Source organism: Peromyscus leucopus, chromosome 11 (genome assembly GCF_004664715.2).
Source record: "Peromyscus leucopus breed LL Stock chromosome 11, UCI_PerLeu_2.1, whole genome shotgun sequence".
NCBI classification, from domain to species: domain Eukaryota; kingdom Metazoa; phylum Chordata; class Mammalia; order Rodentia; family Cricetidae; genus Peromyscus; species Peromyscus leucopus.
In genome coordinates this window covers 31,531,406-31,547,989 of record NC_051072.1, presented here as the reverse complement: position 1 = coordinate 31,547,989, position 16,584 = coordinate 31,531,406, and positions in this window count along the sequence as shown.

The window sequence follows — 16,584 nt, the reverse complement described above, 5'->3', positions numbered from 1 at the left end:
GAACAGTCTGCCTTAGAGGCTCAGGCAGGACCTGGTTGTCGCAACAATTCTCTAAATTGCTCTTATTCATCTCCCTGTCCAGACTGTGAGCGAGCCTGAGTCCACCCAAAGTCTTTGAATGTTGTTATTCATACTGTGGACTTTCCCGCCCCCCACCAATGTAGTTAATCTTGAATCTGTCTCATACTCCTGTTTCCAGTCTGCCTGCTTGAAAGTAGAAGCATACTTTGTATGGTGTGGCTAACAGTTGTCATCGATGGATTAATTAATTCATTAGCTAATAAAACATGTTGTCTCTACATTGAAGCATTCATAATAGCAGAAAAATACATACAACATTAGTATTTTAGTTATTTTGTAAATAGTCCCATGGCAGTCTGACTAGGCTGCCTACTCCTGGGAAGTATGCATGATAGGAAGATGGTCATGGATTTGAGTTCTGATGTGCTGTATGGCTCTGGGCAGATTCTATAGCTTTCCTCAATTTCAATTTACTGGTCAAATGAAAACTGAGATAAAAATGATCTCTGGGTACTTGTGTAAACATTACATGTGATTACACATGTGTAGGTCTCGGGACAACTTATGGGAGTTAGTTTTCTCTTTCTACCATGTGGGGCCTGTGGATCAAGCCTAGATCTTCATGATTGGCAAAAAATAACTTACCAGAAGGGCCATTTCATCAGGCCCAAAGGGGTGTTCTTTGTCTTCTATAATAATGAAGCCTCATGTCTCTTTGAGACAGAGGTGCTAAAGGCAAAATTTGGTGAAAATAGATGCAGATAAGAGTGAAGGGTAATGGATTTTAGAGATGTATACTGTAGATGCTATTTTATTAATAAGGTTATATTTAAATTAGTCTTCCAGGAATGAAGGGAGATAAGCTCAGGGGTATTGGAAACTTTACATTTTTTACAACTTTTACATTTTTTTCTTGAAATTAATGAATCCCATGTTTAAGTGAACCATTAGGCTTATAAGTCTCACAATGAGGCTAGTGATTTTACAACAATATATTTCTTGAATTACATCTCTGATTGGATTTTATTCCCTACCGGAAACGACACTAGGAGCACCAGTCTAGTCATTGATTTAAATTGTCACCACAGTGGCACATGTTTGCAGCTAACCAGCCTCATTCTCTTATAAGGACAAATTTCTCAACCAGATGCCTGAAGGGAGAAGGCCTTTAGTTGTTTCAAAGCCCCTTTCTCTATGACAGGGGGAATTTTACAGCCACATGAGTGTCGTGCCCTGGAGAGGCCTGGCTAGGGAGTAAAAGTCACTGAGATCCCGTTTCCTGTTATCCCCCAAGGGGAAAGCTAGCTAGCAATGAGTCAGGCTGTACCTGCCCCGGCACAGCTGGCACATCTGGCTCAGCACGCTGCTTAACAGATTATGTTCCATTCATCTGCACTCTGCTCAGCGAAGTCTAGCATTTAAAAATGTGACATTAGGTTATGATGCTGTATGATAAAGGTAGACCTAAGGAAGAAAATTTGAATGCCTTTTGGATTTCTGAGCCTCTAGATGCTGATCCAGTGGCAGGCAATATGCATGAACACTTGATACTGTGCTTTGACACCATGTTGGACTAAAATAACAATCCCCTTGCTTCTCTTTTATTTCTCTCTCTCTCTTTTTTTAGGTTTTGCAACCTGCGCGGGAAACTACAAAACGTAAGGAGGTGCGAGACACAAAGAGCAACAACACTATAAAAGGACAAACAGCCTGACGTTCCAAATGCTGCGTCTCTGCTTGAAAACTTCGCACAGAGCCCCAAAGAGGAAATTGAGACTAGGAATGAGCAAGAGCTGCTAAGCAAAAACACTTGCAGACTTAAAAAAAGAAAAGGCAATGTGAACTCTCCCAGACATTCCCACATCTTTATTGCCTTTCTGTGGACCCTCTTGCCTGACTAGCATTCACTGTCACACTGGCTGTAAGACTGGCGTAGAAGAATGCTTCTGAAGAAGATTCTCTGTCTTAAAATCATTGCAAAACCGTACCGAAAAGAAAAAAATTAAAAAAGACAGAGACTAACCATTAAGATTTCTATCAGGATTTTGCATCTATTTTCTCCAAAGCAGTAGTTCCCCTTCATTTATATTCAGGGGCACATTTTTGAAGTCACTGAGTTTTAAAAGTTCTAATGTGAAATCAATTTAACTTGCTCAAGGTGCAATTTATGTGATATAAGCTCGGTCTATTACAATGCTTGTGATGAAGATTTGAAGGGGTTATTTTCAGAACATGGGTAGCTTTTTAAGAGCGAATCTGTCTTTTATAAAATTCCACTTGTGAAGAAAAAAACAATAAGGAAGTGAGGAAATCTTAGCTCATCCTTGTGAAGGGCAGTGGCATGCAGTTTCTTGTACAGTCTGTATCATTTCAGATCCTGGCGATTGGTTCCGATTTGTTAAATTATTCAGACCGGTCCCTATCTTTCAGCATTTGGTGAATGACCCAGTTAGGGCCAATGAAATATAAAAAGCAGTCTCCTGGCCAGGGGTGATCTCTGGATCATCTTTTTTTTTTTTTTTATTTTTTTATTTTTTTTTATTTTTTTATTTTTATTTTTTTTTATTTTTTTTTTATTTTAAGTAAATTTATTTTACAACATCATTTAGTTCAACATAATAGCCACAGATTCCCCTGTTCTCCCACTCTCGCCCCCCTCCCCCTCCCCCATCCCACCCCCCGTTCCCACCTCCTCCAGATCAAGGTCTCCCCTGAGGACCGGGATCGACCTGGTAGACTCAGTCCAGCCAGGACCAGTCCCCCCTCCCAGACCGAGCCAAGTGTCCCTGCATATGTCCCAGGATTCAAACAGCCAACTCATGCAACAAGCCCAGGACCCGGCACCAACACACGGCTGCCTCCCAAACAGATCAAGCCAAATGACTCTCTCACCCGTTCAGGGGGCCTGATGCAGTTGGGGGCCCCTCAGCCTTTGGTTCATAGATCCTGTGCTTCCATTCGTTTGGCTATTTGTCCCTGTGCTTTATCCAACCCTGGCTTCAACAATTCTCGCTCATATAAACCCTCTTCTTTCTCACTAATTAGACTCCCAGTGCTCCACCAGGGGCCCAGCCATGGATGTCTGCATCCAGATTCCTCAGACCTTCCTTGGATGGGGTTTATGGCACAACTAACAGGGTGTCTGGCCATCCCATCACCGGGGTAGGTCAGTTCCTGCCGTCTCTCGTCCATTGCCAGCTCTGGATCATCTTAATGATAAGGGCAGGACAGGCTTTGCTTTTGACCTTCTTCTTCCAGTTTTAGGCAAGATCTTACTTTTTGAGGCGTTGGGGGCTGCATTTGACAGGAGATGGCAGGAATGAGGATGGCAGGCCAACAGGGTATGGAACTAGAAAAAAACCACACAATGTGCTTTGTCCTTGACAATGTTACCAGGGAACTAACCATACAGGAAAGCTACTGATTTTTGGACTTCGTATTCATGAAAAGTCTCTATTTAATTAAGTCAATGTTATCTTTAGTTTCTTATTTTTTTTTTTTTGAGGCTGAAAGTATTTTTGAATAAAAGCTGCAGCAACAATAACAAAAGCTACTGGGCCATGGGGTGGCTCCCTTGGTGGAGGTGTTTGCCAGCCCTTGACATCCTGAGGTTCCACATGATAAAAAGAGAGAAATGGCTTCTTCAAGTCAACCTCTGACTTCCACACACTTGCAAGCTGTGGTAATCATGTGTCCCCCTAAACCAACTAACAATTAAATAAATATAATAAAAAATTAAAAAAGCTCCATTCACCCCATTTTCTTATGTGGATTTTTTTTTTGACTAATGTGCAGAAAAAAAAGGTCATTGTAGAGTCTAAGAATTTGAAATTTCTCTTGATTCATGTAGTTACTGACACCATCAAAATAGAGAAAAAATCCCTAACCTCTCCCCTGATGTTCCTTTAGGGTGATGCCACACTTTTCCCTACTCCTGAAGCCTGGAATCCACTGTTTGCTGTTGCTTTAGGTTTGTATTTTTGAGAATGTAATAAATATGAATTTATACAGTACACAACTCTGAGACTGGCTGAATTCATTCACCACAGTGTTTCTGAGATTGATTTAAATTCTTACAGGCATTGAGTTTGTGTCTATTTTTTTTAAAGATTTATTTATTTATTATGTATACAGTGTTCTGTTTTGCATGTATCCTTGCAGGTGAAGAGGGAGCCAGATCTCATTACAGATGTTTGTGAGCCACTATGTGGTTGCTGGGAATTGAACTCAGGACCTCTGGAAGAGCAGCCAGTGCTCTTAACCTCTGAGCCATCTCTCCAGCCATTGTGCCTATTTTCTAAAAAAAAAAATTGATTTATGGATGTCTGGTTTGTTCAATTGGATCCTTTATTATTAAAGGACATTTGCTCCAGTTTGGAGGGTGTGGTAGTTAGCCTTAACTGTCAACTTGATGGGATTTATAAACTATACAGGTGAGATACCTCTGGCTGTGTCTGTGGGGGTGTTTCCATAGAGGAATTAGTAAGCAGGAGATGCTCACCTTCAAAGTGGGTGACACCTCCCAATGTTTGGTCCAGATAGAGATTCAGGAAAACATGCTCTGCATCTCCTCCCCTTCTTCCTAAGTGCCTCCCCCTCTGTGCTTCTGTGATCCTCTGCTAACAGGAAACTCCTGCATCTTCAGCCTTCCATCTTCAGCCAGACTGCATACCAGTGGTCTTCTTCAAGGCTTTCAGCAGTAACCTGGAGCTGCCGAGGCATTCAGCCTCAAAGACCAAGCAGCTGCTGGGTCTTCAGCCTCTGTACTATGCAGGCATCTATTATTATTATTATTATTATTATTATTATTATTATTATTTGTTGCTGTTGTTGTTGTTGTTGTTTTGAGACAGGGTTTCTCTGTGTAGCTTTGCACCTTTCCTGGATCTTGCTCTGTAGACCAGGCTGGCCTTGAACTCACAAAGATCCGCCTGCCTCTGCCTCCCAAGTGCTGAGATTAAAGGTGTGTGCCACCACTGCCCGGCCTGGCATCTATTATTTATCATTTGATAAAAATTGCTTTGCATAAGATATACTAATTCTATTGGTTCTGTTCCTCTAGAAACTCTGACAAATACAGAGGGTTACATGTAGAAATAAAGACTTTTATAAACATGTAAATACTCAAGAGTGAAACTTTTGAATCACATGGTAAATGTATTTTACTTTCCAAGAAACTACCAAACTATTTTTCAGAAGGGCTTTGCATCTTGCATTCCAATTGGCAATAGATGAGCTGTTCTACACTCACAACATTTGATATGGTCATAATGTAAGCATTTTATACCATTTTAATATGGAATAATTCCCATACGGCTCTTCATTTCACTTTGGTCACTTTTAGTTATTATTAATTTTAGTTTTTGACATGCAAGGGTTTTTACTATATTTGTTTGTACCCAATAGTTTAATAGTTTTGTAAGAAGTAGTATTTTTATATTTTGAGGTCTAGCTGTTCATCTTCCAGCTGCTGTTATAAAAAAATATAGTTGACCTATTTTTTTTTCTGTATCTTGTAACTTTGCTCAACTCACTACTTAGTTCTAGAAGTTTTTGAAACTGATTTCTCAGGATTTTTGACATAAAAAAATCATGTTGCCCATTAAGCTGGTTAGTTTTTTCGTTCATTTGACACAAAACAGTATCACCTGGGAAAAGGAAACTTCAATTGAAAAAAATGCCTCCATTACAGTAGCCCATAGGCAAGTTGTGGGACATTTTATTGATTAATGGTTGATGAGGGAGGACCCAGCCCATTGAAGGAGGTGTCACCCCTGGGCAGAAGGTCCTGGGCTGCATAAAAACCAGGCTGAGCAAGCCAATATGTAGCTTTCTTCACTGGTTCCTGGCTTTAGTCCTACTTGGGTTCCTGTCTTGACTTCTCTCAGTGATGGACTATGATTGAGAAATACATGCCCAATAACCCCTTTCTCCCCAAATTGCTTTTGGTCAGTGTTTTATCACAGCAACAGAAACCAAACTAGAATACTCCATGCAAAAGAAGTCTTTGGTTTTTCCTGTACAATCTGCATGTTGCTAATTTATGTTTATTGCATATCTCTGGCATTGTACTTCCTGTGTGATGAAAAGTAATGTCGAGAGTTGATATCCTTACCCCTATTGGCAACATTAGGGAAATTACTTAGGTTTTCAATGTATGTAAATCATTAGCTGTCATTAATTTGTAGAAACTTTTAATGAGCTTAAAAATATTCCTTAATCTCTGAGTTACTTTAGTGTTTTCAAGCATCTATGGATTTTGAATTTTGTCAAAAGCTTATTTGTGTCTTAAATGATTTCATCATGTATCTTTTTGCTCAATTATTCATGTGGTAGATTACATTTATATCCATTTTGAGATATTAGCCTTCCAAGCCTCTGATTCTGTTGGTAATTCATCCATTTCATTATGGCTCACTGTTGTTTATATATTGATTGATTCAATTTGTGACAATGTTGCTGAGAATTTTGCCTTTTTATTCATTGAGAATTGTGGAAATTGGTCTAATTATGATTTTCTAAATTTTCTTATTGCTTTAATACTGGCTTCATGAAATATTAATATGTTACAAAGTGTTTCCTGCTCTTCTATTTTCTGGACACATTTTATAGAATTGGTTCTATCTCCTTGAATGTTTGGTAGAAATCACCAGGAAAGCTACTTCAACCTGTAAATATCTTCGCAAAATGTTTTGAATTATGGATTCTGTATCTTTAAGAATCATAAAACCTGTTAAATTATTTATCTGATGTTTGTTTTGGATGTTACAAAATATTATTTTCATGTTTTCAAAATATCATGGAAGTCATTGTGTGTATATGTAGAGATATTGATAGTAACTCTTGCTGCCATTTTAACTGTGCATGCTCAATGAAAGGATCTTTCATTCCTAGTGCTGGCCATTGCTATCTTCTTTTTTTATTTATTTGCCACTCTTGATGTATTTCTAACATTTTCACTGCCCCTTTCAAAACAACCAGCTTTTATTTTCTCTATAGTTTTTCCTTTTATTTTTTATCATTTTCTTCTGCCTTTCTGTTTGTTTTTACTATGGATCTTGTCCTCCCCCTTCCCCTGCCCCCAGTTTCTTAGAGTGTATTTCTTAGGATGGTTAATTTCTTGATTTTTCTCTTTCCTAAATAAGATTTTAATATAAATTGCCTCTTAAGTACTCTCTTATCTACACTGATAAATTTTGATAATGTGTTTCTTCCATGTAGTTCAGATTGCTTGGCAATTTCTTTTATGACTTGTCTTTGTAATCATGAATTATTTGCAACTAGGTATTTCTGTTCCCAAGTGCTAAAAATACTTTTAGTTTCTAGTTGAATTCCATTAAGGACAAAGAACATATACTTTGTATGGTTTAATTTCGTTACAATTTTTTTTCAGAGACAGAGTTTCTTTGTGTATCCCTGGCTGTCCTGGAACTTGCTTTATAGACCAGGATGGCCTCAAACTAATAGAGATCTGTCTACCTCTGCCTCCTGAGTTTTAGTATTAATTTTTTTAAGAAACCAAAAGAAAAGTCAGAAGAGACAGAAAATACAAAAATGTGAAGAATTATTAGAAATAAAAAGAAAATGGTAGCTATAATCACAAACATGTTAATAATTACATTAAATAAAATCAAGCAAACATAAATCAATAATCTTCTATATGGATTTGAAATGAATCTAACTCTATGCTATCTGCAAGAATTTCATTTCAAAATAACATACAGGTAGGCTAATAGTACTATGGCAGAAATACAGATAACATGGAAATTAATCAGAAAAAAAGTGAAAATGGTTGTATTTATATCAGACAATGTATATGACAAGGCAGAGAAAAATACCAGGGGTAAGGGACAGTATATTATGAGTTGAGAAATAAATCAATTTATCAAGATTTAGCTATCTTAAACCTGAATTTATCCAACCAAACCTTCAAGTTCATGAAGCAAAAACTGATGCAACTAAATGAAAAACAGGAAATCCATAAATATAATTGAGACTTCAACAGTACTTTCTCAGCAGTTAATAGAAGTAGTAAATAGAAAATGAACAATGCTCTAAAACTGACCAATATTATTAAACCTTAAGCTATCTTTGACTTCCACAGCACTCCTTCAAGGAAAGGGACATATCTCCTTCTTTTAAAATGCATGTGAAATATTGCTAAAGTAAAATATGCAACGAATCATAAATCATATATTAACAAATTTACCTGGCAGTGGTGGCACATGCCTTTAATATTAAAACTCAGGAGGCAGAGACAGGCAGATCTCTGTTAGTTTGAGGCCAGCCTGGTCTACAGAGCCAGGACAACCAGGGATACACAAAGAAACTCTGTCTTAAAAAATAAATTATAATGGCTGAGCGGTGGTGGCGCACGCCTTTAATCCCATCACTTGGGAGGCAGAGCCAGGTGGATCTCTGTGAGTTCGAGGCCAGCCTGGGCTACCAAGTGAGTTCCAGGAGAGGCGCAAAGCTACACAGAGAAACCCTGTCTCGAAAAACCAATAAATAAATAAATAAATAAATAATGAAATTAAATCATACAAAGTATATTTTCTTTACTCTTAATGGAATTCAACTAGAAACTAATAGTAGAATAGTAGCACAGGAGACCACTTCTTAAATATAACACCAATAGCACAGACACTGAGATTAACAATTGATAAATGGGACCTCCTGAAACAAGAAGCTTCTGTAAGGCAAAGGACATGGTCAATAAGAAAAAAATGGCAGCTTACAGAAATGGGACAGATCTTTACCAACCCCACATCTGACAGAGGACTGATCTCCAAAATATATAAAGAATTCAAGAAACTAGACATCAAAATACCAAATAACTCAATTAAAATGGGGTACAGATCTAAACAGATCTCAAAAGGAGACTCTCAAATGGCTGAAAGACATTTAAGGAATTGCTCAACTTCCTTAGTCATCAGGGAAATGCAAGTCAAAACGACTGTGAGATACCATCTTACACCTATCAGAATGGCTAACATAAAAAACACTGATGACAGCTTATGTTGGAGAGGATATAGAGTGAGGGGAACATTCCTCCACTGTTGGTGGGAATGCAATCTTGTACAGCCACTCTGTATAAGTCAGTATAGTGGTTTCTCAGAAAATTGGTAATCTACCTCAAAACCTAGCAATACCACTCTTGGGCATATACCCAAATGATGCTCAATCATCCTACAAGGACACTTGCTCAATTTATATTCATAGAAGCATTATTTGTAATAGCCCGAACCCAGAAACAACCTAGATGCCCCTCAACTGAAGAATGGATACAGAAAATATGGTACATTTACACAATGGGGTATTACCCAGAAGTAAAAGACAATGACATCATGAAATTTGTAAGCAAATGGATGGAACTAGAAAATATCATCCCAAGTGAGGTAACCCAGACCCAGAAAGACAAACATGGTATATACTCACTCACGAGTGGATATTAGACACAAAGCAAAGGGTAACTAGGCTACAATCCATGACCCCAGAGAAGCTAGGTAAAGAAGAGGACAATAGGAGGGACACACATGGATTGCCCCACAAAGGGGAAATGGTTAAGATCTGGGTAAACTGGAAGGAGGGGTAGAGGGGAGGGTATGGGGGGTGGGAACATGAGGAATTATGATGGCCAGGGTGGGGTAGGGACAAAGAGGGAGAGCAATGAAAGAGATATCTTGAGAGAGGGAGCCATTATGGGGTTAGGGAGAAAGTGATATCCCCAGGAACCTACAAGGAGGACCCCAGCTAAGACTTCTAGCAATGGTGGAGATGGTGCCTGAACTAGCCTTCTCCTGTAATCAGATTAGTGACTACCCTAATTGTCATCATAGAACCTATGTATAGTCACTGATGAAAGCAGATGCAGTGGTCCACAGCCAAGCATTGGACTGAGCTCCTGAAGTTCAGTTGAAGAAAGAGATGATCGAGTATAGGAGCAAGGTGGGGGTGGGGTAGGGGGGTGGGTGTCAAGATCATGATAAGGAAAACTACAGAGACAGCTGACCTGAGCTAGTGGGAGCTCATGGACTCTAGACTGACAGCTGGGGAGCCTGCATGTGACCGAATTAGTTCCTCTGAATGTGGGTGACAGTTGGGTGACTTGATCTGTTTGTGGGACCCCAGGCAGTGGGACTAGGGCTTATTCTGGGTACATGAACTGGTTTTTTGGAGCTCATTTCCTATGGTGGGATGCCTTGCTCAGCCTTGATGTAGGGGGAAGGGGCTTGGTCCTGTTCCAACTTGGTATGCCAGCCTGTGTTGACTATCCAAGGGAGGCATTCCTCCCCATGAAGTGTGGATGGGGGAGTGGAGGGGATGTGGGAGGGACAGACAAAGGGGAGGGAGGGGGAACTGTGATTGGTATGTAAAATGAAAAAATTTAAATAAGGCAATTAAAAAATTTTAAACTAAATTTAACTTTGTTATTAGTTTTGGGGTGTGGTGTGCGTGTTTGTGAGTACGTGTGTATGTGTGTGTGCCATGTGTGTATGTGTGCCATGTATGTCTATGTGCCATGTGTATATGAGTACACATGCACATGCACATGCACAAACAAGTAGGTTTAGAGACCATAGGTTGAACTTGGGTATCTTCTTCTATGTCTGTGCATCTTTAACTATGATGTACCTTTACATGTCTCTCCCCAATCCCCATGTATTCATTGGTTCTTCTGTGTTTTTTCTTAGCTCCACAAATCTGTAGGTTAAGCTTTCACCAAATTGGGGATGTTTTCAGATAATATTTCTTGAAATAAATATTCTTTAGCATGTATGGACCTAAACTAAAGATCAAATATGCTTGTTGCTTTTCATTTACTGTAATTATTGACATGTTCAGAATTAGAATATCCTTTCTGCTGTTTGTTTTTGACTGTTCTCTTCATTGTTTGCTCTTTGTCATTGCTATTGATGAACAGATTCCTGATTTTTTTGCTCATTTATTTATTTAAACATACAAAAATCTTTAGAAGATTGCATAATTTCTCTTACTGTCTTTTCAAATTTTTTATGTTTTTCCTTTGTCAGCTCCATTCTGCTACTAAATCCCATACAATTATTTCATTTGTGTAGGGCTGGGGAGGGAACCCAGAATGTGCACGTGATGTGAGTGCTCTACCATTGAACTGCATCAACAGCCCTTATTTTGTATTTCAGGAGGCTGGCCTTCATGATCCTCCAAAAACTATCTATCACCCAAGGGCTAGAGTTTGTTTGTAGTATCTTTTCAGTTTTTCATTTATTTCTCTAGGTCCCTTCTCCTCACTTTTTAAATGTTTTAATAATAGAGTAAGCAGAGTTGAAGTCCCATATAGAAATCCATTAATTTTAAGACAATCTTAAGAATAAACTAACTGTATTAATGTCAAATAATTTCTCTATCTCTGTACAAGAAGTAAAGAGGGTTTACATGAGAAAATGAGATTTTTTTTAAGCAATAGAATTGTAAATAACTTATGACTGTATCCTGGATGTTTTGCAGAAACTCTTTTGGAGATTTAAGGCCTTTTTTTGATACCAGGGAACTGTTGGAGAGGAACAAAAGTAAACTTCTCCATTCACAGGACAACTAACCCAGGTCTTCTGCAGGGCATCTGCTGCATTTTAATTTGTGTATCCTTGATCATCTGCTCACGTCTGGCATCCAGGAGTTGTAGATGTAATCAATAAGACAGGTGAGAGTGAGCATACTTGCAATATCACATGTGGAACTGAAAAAACACTATTGTACTTAATAGCAGCTGCAATGATTGACATTTACTGTGCACGTGGAACCACACTGTGCACTTGGCTTGCTTTGCATCATTTTTCTCTATATTAAATTAGACACTGTTGTTCGAGATGGGAAAATCAGAGCTTGAGAAAGTTAAGCTGTACCTTCAAGTTCACATAGCAAGAAAACAATGAACTACCAAATTCCAAACCTATCTTCGTGAGAGTCAAACATGTGTTCTTAGTTATTCAATATTACCATGGCACTCATAAAATTGCTGCTAATCCACAAGAAGAATACAGTCACATGTTACTAAAATTGAGGAACAGCAAACTTTTTGCTGAACGGTGTAGTCTTGGCAATTTATAATGGGATACTAAAGAAATTTCATGTTGGAGCTATAATTACCATATAAGAGCTTTTCCTTATAAAAGTTACAAGAATTGAATGTCAGAGCTTCCTGTATAACCAGCTTCTACTTTCCTCTTCGTTTTTTTCTCCAACCTATTTTTGTTAAAGTTCGTATTCTCATCTCCTTGGTGACATTTTCAGGCTGTATGTCATATGGTGTCCGTCACATCAATAAACAAGGCAATGAAGATGATTTACTACAACCTAGTGTATTTTTTTTGTAATGCAACTTGACATACTAACTAAAAAGGTTCTGAAAGTTCGGGTGGGCTGGGTGAATGTATACTCATTCAGTCTTTGTTCTTGTCATCAAAATATGGCTGGACAGCATTGTCTTTGTCAAAGTTAACCTTTCATACAGGCAAAACCTGTCCTTCTGTGTCTGCCACTCTAAACACAGACTAATGCTAGCAGAATATTTATTGCAAGATGGTGCAAGGCCAGACTTGATGGTTCATACCTGTAATCTTAGCATTTGTTAGGTGGAGGGAGGAGGGTCAGGAGTTCAAGGTTAACCTCTATTTATCTAATGAGTTGGGGGCCAGACTTAGGTATATAAGACACATTTTTAATATCCCCTCCCTTAGAAAATAAGAGCTACCCTCAAGACAAATTCGAAACAAAACAGTACAGATACTGTGTCAGAGAACATGGGTTGGAATTCAATCCTAACCGCCTACTTAACTTGAGTGGTCTTGGGCAACACATTTTTCTCACTGAATGTGGTTCATTCACATCCACAGGATATAATAATGTTGCTATATCTCTCATATTTTAATAATTAAATGATACCGTACGTGTAAAACACTTTATACTTGCACACTTTATCATTAAAAACACACACTGTTTATATGTTTTTTTTGGCTGTGTGGAGATGAATTTTTGCCCATAGGTCTGTATTTTTACCACCATCGATGTAACAAATTGATCTTATGAAGGCAAATAAGCATATTTATACCTATGAAGAATGATGGCAACTAAATTAAAAATGTAAAAACCTGATCATTTCTTGGGGGCTTATCAAATTCAAATGAATTTCCCAGGTGACTGTCTCAGCTTGTGGTTAATAAAGTGTGTGGTGTTCACACGCAATGACCTTGCAAAGTAATTTGTTTTCCAGAGTCAAACAACAAGTCATATTTTGTTTGGAATCCATCATTAATTCTGTCTGACAGACATGCAGACAGTGTGGGAATTAGTCTCTGGTCCACCTGTCTCAGCTGACTGAACCAATGACATCATTCCACTTTCTGCATTTGTTCTGAACTCTGACCGATTCATGTCCGCCCCACAAAATACTTTTCCAAATGACCTATATCTTGACTAATAACATTCATGTCTGAGGTTTCCATCTGTCTTGCATGCTAGGTAGAGGCAGATAAAAACTGATTGATGTTTTCCAACTTGTGCTGGCAAAGACTTAGGGAAAATAATCAAACAGTCATACTTTATTGAAGAGGACCTAGTGTTTCTTTCATACTTCAAGTTGTCTCATCTCTTTTTCTTTTTAAAATTGCATGTATGTTGTGAGAAAAGGGGCCTAATGAATGAAACATGTATTTTATGCACACATCCTTCCAACTTATTGTAATTTAGCCAGCTGAATTGTATAATATACATAATCCAAATCCACCAGGTATTGTTATTTTTTCAAACATCTCCCTTAAAATGATGATATTAATATGAAGAACAGTTCAACAAGGCCCACAGCTGCTGAGAATAGTGTGTTAATTAAGTTTTAAAATTGAGAAGCTCCCTCGGCGAAACATAAATGAACCTGGCAACAGAAAGGTAGATCTGATCTCCTTCTATTGGAAGAGAAACTATCATAGAAAAATTTTAAAGGATTTTGGCATGATAAGTAAACTTCCCTTGAGGAAGTGGAAAAAGCAAGTAATGAAGGTAGTGGGGAAAAGGGAGGAGAGAGAGAGAGAGAGAGAGAGAGAGAGAGAGAGAGAGAGAGAGAGAGAGAGAAGCATTATTACTTATATTACTAGGAGTCACCATTGACATCTAAAAGAAAGGTAGTTATTATTTAATCTTGCAACCAACCAATATCTATCAAGAACTCATTATGTTTAAGGCACCAAGAGCCAGGAAGATGCACTCCTTGTGGACAGGTGAAGTTCAAAGGCCAATATTGACTTCAGAAGAGTTTGTTAGGTGTATGAGCGGAGTAACTAGGTCATGACTAGTGAAGAGGGGAATGCTGGAGAGAAGCTAGCTGTGTGACCCATCTCCTTCCTCCAGTAGTCAGGGAATAGGACCTTTCCTCACCACGGGGACCATACTCCCCTCATGCAGTCAAAGTTCTAGTTCTGATTTCCAACCTCCATTCTCCTTTGCATGTAATCTGGTAGACACAAGGCCCAGAACTCCACTGTTTCATGTTGGGGCAACATGGGGCTCAGCTTCTTCTCCAATTGCTGCCAGTCTAGAAGTGAACATGATCTAAGACCAGAGACACCTGGATCTTCCTTGCATTCTTAGTTTCTAAAAAAGGTGAGTTCTTTGTCTTCCCTGCCTTCCAACTACAACTCAACGACACCCATTCTACCTATTTATTAAAGGAAGGAGAAATATAAACTGCAAACAATATTTAATAGCTTGAGTTAGCAGGCATCCACCTGGAGAGTTTCAGAGGCCTGGAAACTATTCTCAGGAGAGTGATCCTCACCCAGGCAACTTCAGATTGGTGTTCATACCTCAGATTGTTCATACTTCTCTAACTTGTGACTAGTTGAAGTGTGCTGGGGTAGGAATAGGCAGGCTTAGAGATACAAAGTTAGAAATAAGTAAGGAACTATCTTTGAGAGTATTAATTTTAATTAAGGATTAATGAAAAGTATTAGTAATTTAAGTTGTGGGTGGTCCAAATCACTTTTACATTAAAGTGAACATTAGTATAATAATTCAAATGTAAATTTTGCTTGTATTTTTTTTTTTTTTTTGTAAGCTTATACTGACATTTCAAGTTGTACATTTGAGCTGTTTCCAGCATGCCTGGGGCAATACTTGTTCGTATGTGCTCAATGAAAACAGGTTGAGAGGAATATTGCAGGGGCTTCTTGATTTCGAAAACAAACAATAGTCCAGAAAGTTTGTGTCACCCGCTCTGCATTCTTGCTGAGCAGCAAGGGAACTCTAGTTCCTTCCCTGACTATGCTGACATTTCTGTGCTCTCCTTTTGAGGTGTGACCAAGCACTCTGGGACAAGCATAGGAGCTGAGCAGTTAGCTACAGGATACTCTCTCAATTTTCCATCTCTAATTGATATCCCTGGGACCCCAATTGGAAAAACTGCAGATGCTCTGTTTTTTTTTCCAAATGGTCTAGTCTGCTTACTAAGGACCATGCTATTTCATTATAAAGTTGTCTTGATTTCTACATTTCTCTTGGGACTGGAGAGACGGTCCAGCGGTTAAGAGCGTGTCCTGCTCTTGCAGAGGACCTGAGGCTGTTTTCAAGCACCTGTGTCCCCAACTCAAAACCACATGTAACTCCAGCTCCACAGGATCTGATAGCCCTCTTCTGGACTCTATAGGTACCTGTATTCCCATGTGTACGTATCCCACATCCCACAGGTACACATAACAAAAATGAAATAAATACTACATTTTAAATAATAGTTTAATGTTTTTTATTTGTCTGTGTATGTATGTATGTATGTATGTATGTATGTATGTATGTATGTACACTTCAGTGTAGGTATCCAAGGGGGCCAAGGAGGGTGTCCGGTCAGATCTGGAGGTGGAGTCACAGGTGGTTATAAGCTGCCTGAGGTGGGAATCTTTGAACCAAATTCTTATTCTTTGCAAAAGTGGTAGATGCTCTTAAATGCTGAGTCATCACTCCTACTGCCTAAAATTAATCTTAAAACGATTTTTCTAAATGCCATGTCCTAAGTGGACCTGTGCATTCACAATTGTCCAATACTGGATCTTAGTCATGCGACTATAAGCCATATTTCCCACTCCTATAATTTAGATGGAAAAGTGAAATAATGTGGAAGTCAGAAGGCAACTCAAGGGAGTCAATTCTCTTCTTCCACTATTGTGGATTCTGGAGACCAAGGTTAACTCCTAGGGCTTTGTGGCAGGGACTTTTACCCACTGAGTCATTCCAGCAGCTCTAGAATAGATACTGTTGGTTAGACACATTAATGCACAACAGCAGATATTGCAACACATAAATAATATAAGTATTAGTTAAAAGTATTGTCTTGGGGCTGGAGAGGTAGCTCAGTGGTTAGGAGCACTTCCTGTTCTTGTAGAGGACCTGAGTTTATTTCCCAGCATCGATGGCAGAGGCTCATAACCACCAGTAACTCCAGCCCCAGCGGATCCAATGCTCTCTGACCTCTGTTGGCACTGCCTATACCTACATGGCATACACAAACTTATGTAGGCATGTAGCATGAATCTTAAAGGGTCT